The sequence below is a fragment of the Triticum urartu genome, chromosome 7A, assembly GCF_056163025.1.
Source record: "Triticum urartu cultivar PI428250 chromosome 7A, HENAU_Tu73, whole genome shotgun sequence".
Taxonomy (NCBI): domain Eukaryota; kingdom Viridiplantae; phylum Streptophyta; class Magnoliopsida; order Poales; family Poaceae; genus Triticum; species Triticum urartu.
In genome coordinates, this window is record NC_141879.1 from 63,018,649 (window position 1) to 63,030,585 (window position 11,937).

The following is an 11,937-nucleotide window of genomic DNA, read 5'->3' on the forward strand; positions in this document are numbered from 1 at the left end:
AGAGCTTAATGAATGTTATGGGCTTTGGGCAAACGCTTTAGGGATTAGTAGCTAGGCTGCGGTCAATGGCATTTTTGGGCTGGGGTCAGACGCACTTTTTCTTAATACGTATTAGCTAAAAAGCCAAAATCCATTGGTGTCAAGGCTGCATGGGAGCTCCGTCCCTGCAAGTCACCACCACCGTGCTCTACCCCAACCCCGCTGTCGACCTCAATGACAAGGAGCTTGGGCAGCTCACACCCGCGCGGGCAACACTCTCCATCAGCGTCGGCACCTCTTCGGTCACCGAGGCGGTCGTTCCTTCCATTGTGGCCACCACCAATGTCGACCCCAAGGCCAGCTTGAAGGAGATAGACGCCCTCTCTGGCAACACCTCCAGCCCGATGACGAGCGAGGAGAACCACGGCGTCGTCTTTATCATCTCCAGGGACAGTGCTTCTCAACACTCACCTCATGTTTGACGCAATGCTCAAGTAGCGACGCCACTCCTGTGATATTTGTACTCCACCCAGTTGTGACATTCTCATGGCTGGTGCTACGACCAAAGCCATGGCCATCATTTTGGAGAGATCATGCAGAGGGAACTGAGTACAATGATGATTCAGACTTCTCTGTGCGTTTGTTTTGGAGCATGAAGAACCCATGTACTTTGAGCACAGAACTATCGAGCAAAAATGGTCTTCAGTTAATGCGGCTCAGGCAGAGTCCAATAGACGAGCCTCTCAGTTGTCTTGAAGATGAACAAATCCGGTCTCGGTATTCGCAGGATCGTGCAACACATAATGCAGAGGTACAGAGCACAAGGAGTCAATTACAGAAAACAATGCAGTGTTGGCCATTTGATATTTCTATAGGTTTCCATGCGACAGTGCTAGAAGGAATTTTTTCACCATGGAATAGTTGCTATACATGCTGGCTGTCTATTTTCTTCGGCATCTCAATAGGAGCAAAGAAACTATCTGGATTGGACAAAATCTGATGCTACACAATTAAGTCAAGAGCATTACATCCAGGCAGTGGCACCGGGAACATTTTCTCTTGGATCCTTTTCTATACATGCATGCCATATGGTCTTTATGAGTTTTAACCACAATGCATGGGTGGGCTCAGAAGCAATACACTGGGAGCAAATAAGCTACAAGGACCTGCAGTTTTTCCCATCTTGTTTCGTGCAGACACTAGAAGGCGTTGAACATTTTATCCATTGTGGGACTGCCTATGGATTATATTTGAAGATTCTTGCACTAGTAAGTAAGATGTGGAAATCAAAACATTGTTGGGTATCTCTCTTGTGCCTCGTACGGTCGTACCACTTGTTCCTTGGTATTCTGGGTAGTACTACTAGCAATACCTTTCATGTGCACATCAACTGTTGGGTTGAGCAACAAAATGGAAGGACCTCTAGACTGATTGTAGCTGCTGAACTAACACTTCGCCCATTACATGCGAGGATGCTAATGGTCGTGGAAAAATTCAGGAAGCTCATAAGTACAGTTACAACAGAGAATTATAGTTCAAGTGGTTCAGTTATGTATCCAGCAGTGTTCATGGGAGGAGAGTGCAGTATTCTATAGCGAAGAGCAAGAAATTCACTAGCAACATTTTTCTATGCCTGGGCATTCACTTGGTGGGAAACATAACTATTCTAATTCAATTGGATCCATTTTTCACCCAATCAGGGGAGCCATTGCCGTTGCCACAACCCGAACCTCTAGGGTCAACTTCTGTTCCAACCAATTTTTCTATAGAGTTCAGGAGCAACTTGAGAACTAATTCTGAATCTCTGCATATCACTGGTGTTCTTTTGAAAATGACTCAGTTTTGGGGTGCTACTCATGATATCAATACGTCTAGCTTTGGGATCCATCTGGTGGGAACTTTGTTGATTATGCTTGACCTGGGGTAGTGCACTAACCCATGCTTATTTGGCAAATGGTTTGTCGAGTCTGGGAGCAGTAAAACCAGCAAGGTTGTTTGGCACGCATCTATGAAGTATTTCTGGAAAGAGCTTGTTATTCGGGCCCTGATTATGCCATTTCTATTTGGTCTCATGAGTAACTTCTCATGTGATTCTTTTAATTCTTTGAGAAATGGTGATCAGCTAAACAGTCGGGAGAGCACCACAGCAACCTATACTTTATCATTAACCACTTCTATTCAGTTCATGTTCTCTATTAGAATTCAGCACTCCGGGCCCCTATGTGATAATGTGCACTCATCTAGTGACCAAGGTGCAGGAAATAGTACTAACAAGAGAAAAGTTTTGCTGACTGTTCTATACGAGGTGTGGCTTACAAGATGTCTGTAGTTGGTCATTGAAGGACCATCTGAGAGTTTGCGAGTTTTTCAGCTGAAACCTTCCTGGCATCATTATGTTCTGGCCTGCACTGTTAGAAAGCTCCTGGTTGTTGCCAGAATATTAACTAGAATTGTTCGGTTTAATTCTATGGGAGGAAAGGCACGGGCTTTTGCAGAAATGTGGAATTCCAAAAATTTCCATCTAGAACTACTCTGCTACAACAATGTGCACCAAAGTTTTGATGCAAAAATGCTTCACGGCCAAGAAATGGAGTTATGCACTACAATTGTCAATTTGTTGCTCCTTCGGAATCAACGATGGTACTCTTTGTGCCATGATTGCTCATGTGATCTTACCAATGCATTGGTTGTTGTTTGGGTTGAATGCCCTGCCGACGAAGTGCATAAGTCATTGGATCCCACCATGACAGCTCCTGATCTTGAAGAACCAAAGAAACTAATTGCCTGGGTAATCAGAAAGAAAGCACAAGCCATGAGTGGTATGACGTCCTATACATTCTGCCATCAAAATCCTTTTCAAGAAGGGAGGGATGTCATCACCGTCGCAGCCGTCTTCACACAAAACTTCGTCGGCCTCAAGTACTACTTCAGCTTCGACTACCATCGCAGCTCTGATCAGCTCCATGGACATCGAGTGCACTGGGACCCAGGCGGATGGCAATGGTGTCGGCTTGGGGTCAAGTCGAGTTTCAAGAAGGGAGGGATGTTAGGAGCCCACTGTAACCTGCACCTGCACATGGGCCTACCTCCTTCGACCAGCACATGGGTTGGGCCTGAGCGTGCATCATCGCGAGCGACGCTGGCTACAAATACCCACACAACAGGCAGCGAAGAAACTATCCTGGCTCGGATCACGAACTGGCACGGCGGCTCCTTCTTCTCCCACCTATGGCTCTCTTCTCAATCCCCATTTCCTGCTGCAACTTGTATCCCCGGATTAGCTACCTCTTGTAATTGGCTATTGTGATTGAGTAGTGAGAGTTGGTTCCTAACATCTGGTATTCAGAGCCTGGCCACCACCCTTCCACCCCTAATTTTTTTCCCCAATCACCACCATCACCTGTTTGATCAAATGTCTAGCCACCACAATTCCTCGAATCAGGTTCTCAGTATGGTGGTGGAGCATGCAATTTACCCAATCACCATTGATGTGTTGTATTCCATCTTCGCCCCCTTTGGTGTGGAAAAGTTGGTGGTGTATCCTCCAACAAAATCAGATGAGGGAGAGCCCTACGTAGTAGCTGATGTCCGATTCAGTTCGGCTCACGCGGCGGCGCACGCAATGGCATACTCGGATTGCTGCTACATCTACTACCGTTGTTGCCGCCTACAGATGTGGAATGCGGCATGGAATGCAATGGCGGACATACGGACAGCCTCAACCTCATCTCCTGCAACAGCAGGCACGGGAGCACCGGATCCACCATCGTCGTCCCCCTTGCAGGAGACAACTACCGAGGAGTGGGCGCCCATCCCCAACGTCTCATGCCCCGCCACCAAGGCCCGGGAGGTCCTCGAGCTCATCCCAACACGTCCCATGCCTGCCTCCCGGGGGCGCCCGTCACCTGTTCGACGGATGGCTCGCGCCAAGTCACCACCACTGTGGTCTACCCCGACCCCGCCGTCGACCTCAACGACAAGGAGCTCGGGCAGCTCACACCCGCGCGGGAAACACTCTCCATCAGCGTCGGGACCTCTTCGGTCATCGAGGCGGTCGTTCCTTCCATTGTTGCCACAACCAATGTCGACCCCAAGGCCGGCTTGCAGGAGATAGACGCCCTCTCTGGCAACACCTCCAGCCCGGTGACGAGCGAGGATAACCATGGCGTCGTCTCTATCATCTCCAGGGACAGTGCTGCTCCAACGCTCACCTCATGTTTGACGCAATGCTCAAGTAGCGACGCCACTCCTGTGATGCTTGTACTCCACCCAGTTGTGACATTCTCATGGCTGGTGCTACGACCAAAGCCATGGCCATCATTTTGGAGGGATCATGCAGAGGGAACTGAGTACAATGATTATTCAGACTTCTCTGTGCGTTTGTTTCGGAGCATGAGGAACCCATGTACTTTGAGCACAGAACTATCGAGCAAAAATGGTCTTTAGTTAATGCAGCTCAGGCAGAGTCCAATAGACGAGCCTCTCAGTTGTCTTGAAGATGAACAAATCTGGTCTCGGTATTCACAGGATCGTGCAACACATAATGCAAAGGTATAGAGCACAAGGAGTCAATTACAGAAAACAATGCAGTGTTGGCCATTTGATATTTCTATAGGTTTCAATACGACAGAGCTAGAAGGAATTTTTTCACCATGGAATAGTTGCTATACATGCTGGCTGTCTATTTTCTTCGGCATCTCAACAGGAGCAAAGAAACTATCTGGATTGGACAAAATCTGATGCTACACAATTAAGTCAAGAGCATTACATCCAGGCAGTGGCACCGTGAACATTTTCTCTTGGATCCTTTTCTATACATGCATGCCATATGGTCTTTATGAGTTTTAACCACAGTGCATGGGTGGGCTCAGAAGCAATACACTGGGAGCAAATAAGCTACAAGGACCTGCAGTTTTTCCCATCTTGTTTAGTGCAGACACTAGAAGGTGCTGAACATTTTATCCATTGCGGGACTGCCTGTGGATTATATTTGGAGATTCTTGCACTAGTAAGTAAGATGTGGAAATCAAAACATTGTTGGGTATCTCTCTTGTGCCTCGTACGGTCGTACCACTTGTTCCTTGGTATTCTGGGTAGTACTACTAGCAATACCTTTCATGTGCACATCAGCTATTGGGTTGAGCATCAAAATGGAAGGACCTCTAGACTGATTGTAGCTGCTGAACTAACACTTCGCCCATTACATGCGAGGATGCTAATGGTCGTGGAAAAATTCAGGAAGCTCATAAGTACAGTTACAACAGAGAATTATAGTTCAGGTGGTTCAGTTATGTATCCAGGCAGTGTTCATGGGAGGAGAGTGCAGTATTGTATAGCAAAGAGCAAGAAATTCACTAGCAACATTTCTCTATGCCTGGGCATTCACTTGGTGGGAAACATAACTATTCTAATTCAATTGGATCTATTTTTCACCCAATCAGGGGAGCCATTGCCATTGCCACAACCCGAACCTACAGGGTCAACTTCTGTTCCAACCAATTTTTCTATAGAGTTCAGGAGCAAATTGAGAACTAATTCTGAATCTCTGCATATCACTGGTGTTCTTTTGAAATGACTCAGTTTTGGGGTGCTACTCATGATATCAATACGTCTAGCTTTGGGATCCATCTGGCGGGAACTTTGTTGATTATGATTGACCTGGGGTAGTGTACTAACCCATGCTTATTTGGCAAATGGTTTGTCGAGTCTGGGAGCAGTAAAACGAGCAAGGTTGTTTGGCAAGCATCTATGAAGTATTTCTGGAAAGAGCTTGTTAATGGGGCCCTGATTATGCCATTTCTATTTGGTCTCATGAGTAACTTCTCATGTGATTCTTTTAATTCTTTGAGAAATGGTGATCAGCTAAACAGTCGGGAGAGCACCACAGCAACCTATACTTTGGCATTAACCACTTCTATTCAGTTCATGTTCTCTATGAGAATTGAGCACTCCGAGCCCCTGTGTGATAATGTGCACTCATCTAGTGACCAAGGTGCAGGAAATAGTACTAACAAGAGAAAAGTTCTGCTGACTGTTCTATACGAGGTGTGGCTTACAAGATGTCTGAAGTTGGTCATTGAAGGACCATCTGAGAGTTTGCGAGTTTTTCAGCTGAAACCTTCCTGGCATCATTATGTTCTGGCCTGCACTGTTAGAAAGCTCCTGGTTGTTGCCAGAATATTAACTAGAATTGTTCAGTTTAATTCTATGGGAGGAAAGGCATGGGCTTTTGCAGAAATGTGGAATTCCAAAAATTTCCATCTAGAACTACTCTGGTACGACAAGGTGCACCAAAGTTTTGATGCAAAAATGCTTCACGGCCAAGAAATGGAGTTATGCACTACAATTGTCGATTTGTTGCTCCTTCGGAATCAACGATGGTACTCTTTGTGCCATGATTGCTCATGTGATCTTACCAATGCTTTGGTTGTTGTTTGGGTTGAATGCCCTGCCGACGAAGTGCATAAGTCATTGGATCCCACCATGACAGCTCCTGATCTTGAAGAACCAAAGAAACTAATTGCCTGGGTAATCAGAAAGAAAGCACAAGCCATGAGTGGTATGACATCCTATACATTCTGCCATCAAAATACTTTTCAAGAAGGGAGGGATGTCATCACCGTCGCAGCCGTCTTCGCACAAAACTTCGTCGGCCTCAAGTACTACTTCAGCTTCAACTACCATCGCAGCTCTGATTAGTTCCATGGACATCGAGTGCACTGGGACCCGGGCGGATGGCAATGTTGTCGGCTTTGGGTCAAGCCGAGTTTCAAGAAGGGAGGGATGTTAGGAGCCCACTGTACATGGGCCTACCTCCTTCGAGCAGCACATGGACTGGGCCTGAGCGTGCATCATCGCGAGCGAGGCTGGCTACAAATACCCGCACAACAGGCAGCGAAGAAACTATCCTGGCTCGGATCATGAACTGGCATGGCGGCTCCTTCTTCTCCCACCTATGGCTCTCTTCTCAATCCCCATTTCCTGCTGCAACTTGTATCCCCAGATTAGCTACCTCTTGTAATCGGCTATTATGATTGAGTAGTGAGAGTTGGTTCCTAACATCTGGTATTCAGAGCCTGGCCACCACCCTTTCACCCACTAATTTTTTCCCCAATCACCACCTTCACCTGTTTGATCAAATGTCTAGCCACCACAATTCCTCGGATCAGGTTCTCAGTATGGTGGTGGAGCATGCAATTTACCCAATCACCATTGATGTGTTGTATTCCATCTTCGCCCCCTTTGGTGTGGAACAGTTGGTGGTGTATCCTCCAACAAAATCAGATGAGGGAGAGCCCTGTGTAGTAGCTGATGTCCAATTCAGTTCGGCTCACGCGGCGGCGCACGCAATGGCATACTGGGATGGCCGCTACATCTACTACCGTTGCTGCCGCCTACAGATGTGGAATGCGGCATGGAATGCAACGGCGTACATACGGACAGCCTCAACCTCATCTCCTGCAACAGCAGGCACGGCAGCACCGGATCCACCATCGGCGTCCCCCTTGCAGGAGACAACTACCGAGGAGTGGGCGTCCATCCCCAACGTCTCATGCCCCGCCACCAAGGCCCAAGAGGTCCTCGAGCTCATCCCCAACATGTCCCATGCCTGCCTCCCGGGGGCGCCCGTCACCTGTTCGACGGATGGCTCGTGCCAAGTCACCACCACTATAGTCTACCCCGACCCCGCCGTCGACCTCAACGACAAGGAGCTCGGGCAGCTCACACCCGCGCGGGAAACACTCTCCATCAGCGTCGGGACCTCTTCGGTCATCGAGGCGGTCGTTCCTTCCATTGTGGCCACAACCAATGTTGACCCCAAGGCCGGCTTGCAGGAGATAGACGCCCTCTCTGGCAACACCTCCAGCCCGGTGACGAGCGAGGATAACCATGGCGTCGTCTCTATCATCTCCAGGGACAGTGCTGCTCCAACGCTCACCTCATGTTTGACGCAATGCTCAAGTAGCGACGCCACTCCTGTGATGCTTGTACTCCACCCAGTTGTGACATTCTCATGGCTGGTGCTACGACCAAAGCCATGGCCATCATTTTGGGGGGATCATGCAGAGGGAACTGAGTACAATGATGATTCAGACTTCTCTGTGCGTTTGTTTCGGAGCATGAAGAACCCATGTACTTTGAGCACAGAACTATCGAGCAAAAATGGTCTTCAGTTAATGCGGCTCAGGCAGAGTCCAATAGTCGAGCCTCTCTATTGTCTTGAAGGTGAACAAATCCGGTCTCAGTATTCGCAGGATCGTGCAACACATAATGCAAAGGTACAGAGCACAAGGAGTCAATTACAGAAAACAATGCAGTGTTGGCCATTTGATATTTCTATAGGTTTCAATGCGATAGAGCTAGAAGGAATTTTTTCACCCTGGAATAGTTGCTATACATGCTGGCTGTCTATTTTCTTCGGCATCTCAATTGGAGCAAAGAAACTATCTGGATTGGACAAAATCTGATGCTACACAATTAAGTCAAGAGCATTACATCCAGGCAGTGGCACCGGGAACATTTTCTCTTGGATCCTTTTCTATACATGCATGCCATATGGTCTTTATGAGTTTTAACCACAGTGCATGGGTGGGCTCAGAAGCAATACACTGGGAGCAAATAAGCTACAAGGACCTGCAGTTTTTCCCATCTCGTTTAGTGCAGACACTAGAAGGTGCTGAACATTTTATCCATTGTGGGACTGCCTATGGATTATATTTGGAGATTCTTCCACTAGTAAGTAAGATGTGGAAATCAAAACATTGTTGGGTATCTCTCTTGTGCCTCGTACGGTCGTACCACTTGTTCCTTGGTATTCTGGGTAGTACTACTAGCAATACCTTTCATGTGCACATCAGCTATTGGGTTGAGCAACAAAATGGAAGGACATCTAGACTGATTGTAGCTGCTGAACTAACACTTCGCCCATTACATGCGAGGATGCTAATGGTCGTGGAAAAATTCAGGAAGCTCATAAGTACAGTTACAACAGAGAATTATAGTTTAGGTGGTTCAGTTATGTATCCAGGCAGTGTTCATGGGAGGAGAGTGCAGTATTCTATAGCGAAGAGCAAGAAATTCACTAGCAACATTTTTCTATGCCTGGGCATTCACTTGGTGGGAAACATAACTATTCTAATTCAATTGGATCCATTTTTCACCCAATCAGGGGAGCCATTGCCGTTGCCACAACCCGAACCTCCAGGGTCAACTTCTGTTCCAACCAATTTTGCTATAGAGTTCAGGAGCAACTTGAGAACTAATTCTGAATCTCTGCATATCACTGTTGTTCTTTTGAAAATGACTCAGTTTTGGGGTGCTACTCATGATATCAATACGTCTAGCTTTGGGATCCATCCGGTGGGAACTTTGTTGATTATGATTGACCTGGGGTAGTGTACTAACCCATGCTTATTTGGCAAAAGGTTTGTCGAGTCTGGGAGCAGTAAAACCAGCAAGGTTGCTTGGCAAGCATCTACGAAGTATTTCTGGAAAGAGCTTGTTATTGGGGCCCTGATTATGCCATTTCTATTTGGTCTCATGAGTAACTTCTCATGTGATTCTTATAATTCTTTGAGAAATGGTGATAAGCTAAACAATCGGGAGAGCACCACACCAACCTATACTTTGGCATTAACTACTTCTATTCAGTTCATGTTCTCTATGAGAATTGAGGACTCCGGGCCCCTGTGTGATAATGTGCACTCATCTGGTGACCAAGGTGCAAGAAATAGTACTAACAAGAGAAAAGTTCTGCTGACTGTTCTATACGAGGTGTGGCTTACAAGATGTCTGAAGTTGGTCATTGAAGGACCATCTGAGAGTTTGCGAGTTTTTCAGCTGAAACCTTCCTGTCATCATTATGTTCTGGCCTGCACTGTTAGAAAGCTCCTGGTTGTTGCCAGAATATTAACTAGAATTGTTCAGTTTAATTCTATGGGAGGAAAGGCACGGGCTTTTGCAGAAATGTGGAATTCCAAAAATTTCCAACTAGAACTACTCTGCTACGACAATGTGCACCAAAGTTTTGATGCAAAAATGCTTCACGGCCAAGAAATGGAGTTATGCACTACAATTGTCAATTTGTTGCTCCTTCGGAATCAACGATGGTACTCTTTGTGCCATGATTGCTGATGTGATCTTACCAATGCTTTGGTTGTTGTTTGGGTTGAATGCCCTGCCGACGAAGTGCATAAGTCATTGGATCCCACCATGATAGCTCCTGATCTTGAAGAACCAAAGAAACTAATTGCCTGGGTAATCAGAAAGAAAGCACAAGCCATGAGTGGTATGACGTCCTATACATTCTGCCATCAAAATCCTTTTCAAGAAGGGAGGGATGTCATCACTGTCGCAGCCGTCTTCGCACAAAACTTCGTCGGCCTCAAGTACTACTTCAGCTTCGACTACCATCGCAGCTCTGATCAGTTCCATGGACATTGAGTGCACCGGGACCCGGGTGGATAGCAATGCTGTCGGCTTGGGGTCAAGCCGAGTTTCAAGAAGGGAGGGATGTTAGGAGCCCACTGTAACCTGCACCTGTACATGGGCCTACCTCCTTCGACCAGCACATGGGTTGGGCCTGAGCGTGCATCATCGTGAGCGAGGCTGGCTACAAATACCCGCACAACAGGCAGCGAAGAAAGTATCCTGGCTCGGATCACGAACTGACACGGCGGCTCCTTCTTCTCCCACCTCTGGCTCTCTTCTCAATCCCCATTTCCTGCTGCAACTTGTATCCCCAGATTAGCTACCTCTTGTAATCGGCTATTGTGATTGAGTAGTGAGAGTTGGTTCCTAACATCTGGTATTCAGAGCCTGGCCACCACCCTTCCACCCCTAATTTTTCCCCAATCACCACCTTCACCTGTTTGATCAAATGTCTAGCCACCACAATTCCTCGGATCAGGTTCTCAGTATGGTGGTGGAGCATGCAATTTACCCAATCACCATTGATGTGTGGTATTCCATCTTCGCCCCCTTTGGTGTGGAACAGTTGGTGGTGTATCCTCCAACAAAATCAGATGAGGGAGAGCCCTGTGTAGCAGCTGATGTCCGATTCAGTTCGGCTCACGCGGCAGCGCACGCAATGGCATACTGGGATGGCCGCTACATCTACTACCTTTGCTGTCGCCTACAGATGTGGAATGCGGCATGGAATGCAACGGCGGACATACGGACAGGCTCAACCTCATCTCCTGCAACAGCAGGCACGGCAGCACCGGATCCACCATCGTCGTCCCCCTTGTAGGAGACAACTACCGAGGAGTGGGCGCCCATCCCCAACGTCTCATGCCCCGCCACCAAGGCCCAGGAGGTCCTCGAGCTCATCCCCAACACGTCCCATGCCTGCCTCCTGGGGGCGCCCGTCACCTGTTCGGCGGATGGCTCGCGCCAAGTCACCACCATTGTGGTCTACCCTGACCCCGCCGTCGACCTCAACGACAAGGAGCTCGGGCAGCTCACACCCCCGCAGGAAACACTCTCCATCAGCGTCGGCACCTCTTCGGTCATCGAGGCGGTCGTTCCTTCCATTGTGGCCACCACCAATGTCGACCCCAAGGCCGGCTTGCAGGAGATAGACGCCCTCTCTGGCAACACCTCCAGCCCGGTGACGAGCGAGGATAACCACGGCGTCGTCTCTATCATCTCCAGGGACAGTGCTGCTCCAACGCTCACCATGTTTGCGCAATGCTGAAGTAGCGACGCCACTCCTGTGATGTTTGTACTCCACCCAGTTGTGACATTCTCATGGCTGGTGCTACGACCAAAGCCATGGCCATCATTTTGGAGGGATCAAGCTGAGGGAACTGAGTACAATGATGATTCAGATTTCTCTGTGCGTTTGTTTCGGAGCATGAAGAACCCATGTACTTTGAGCACAGAACTATCGAGCAAAAATGGTCTTCAGTTAATGCGGCTCAGTCAGAGTCCAATAGACGAGCCTCTCAGTTGTCT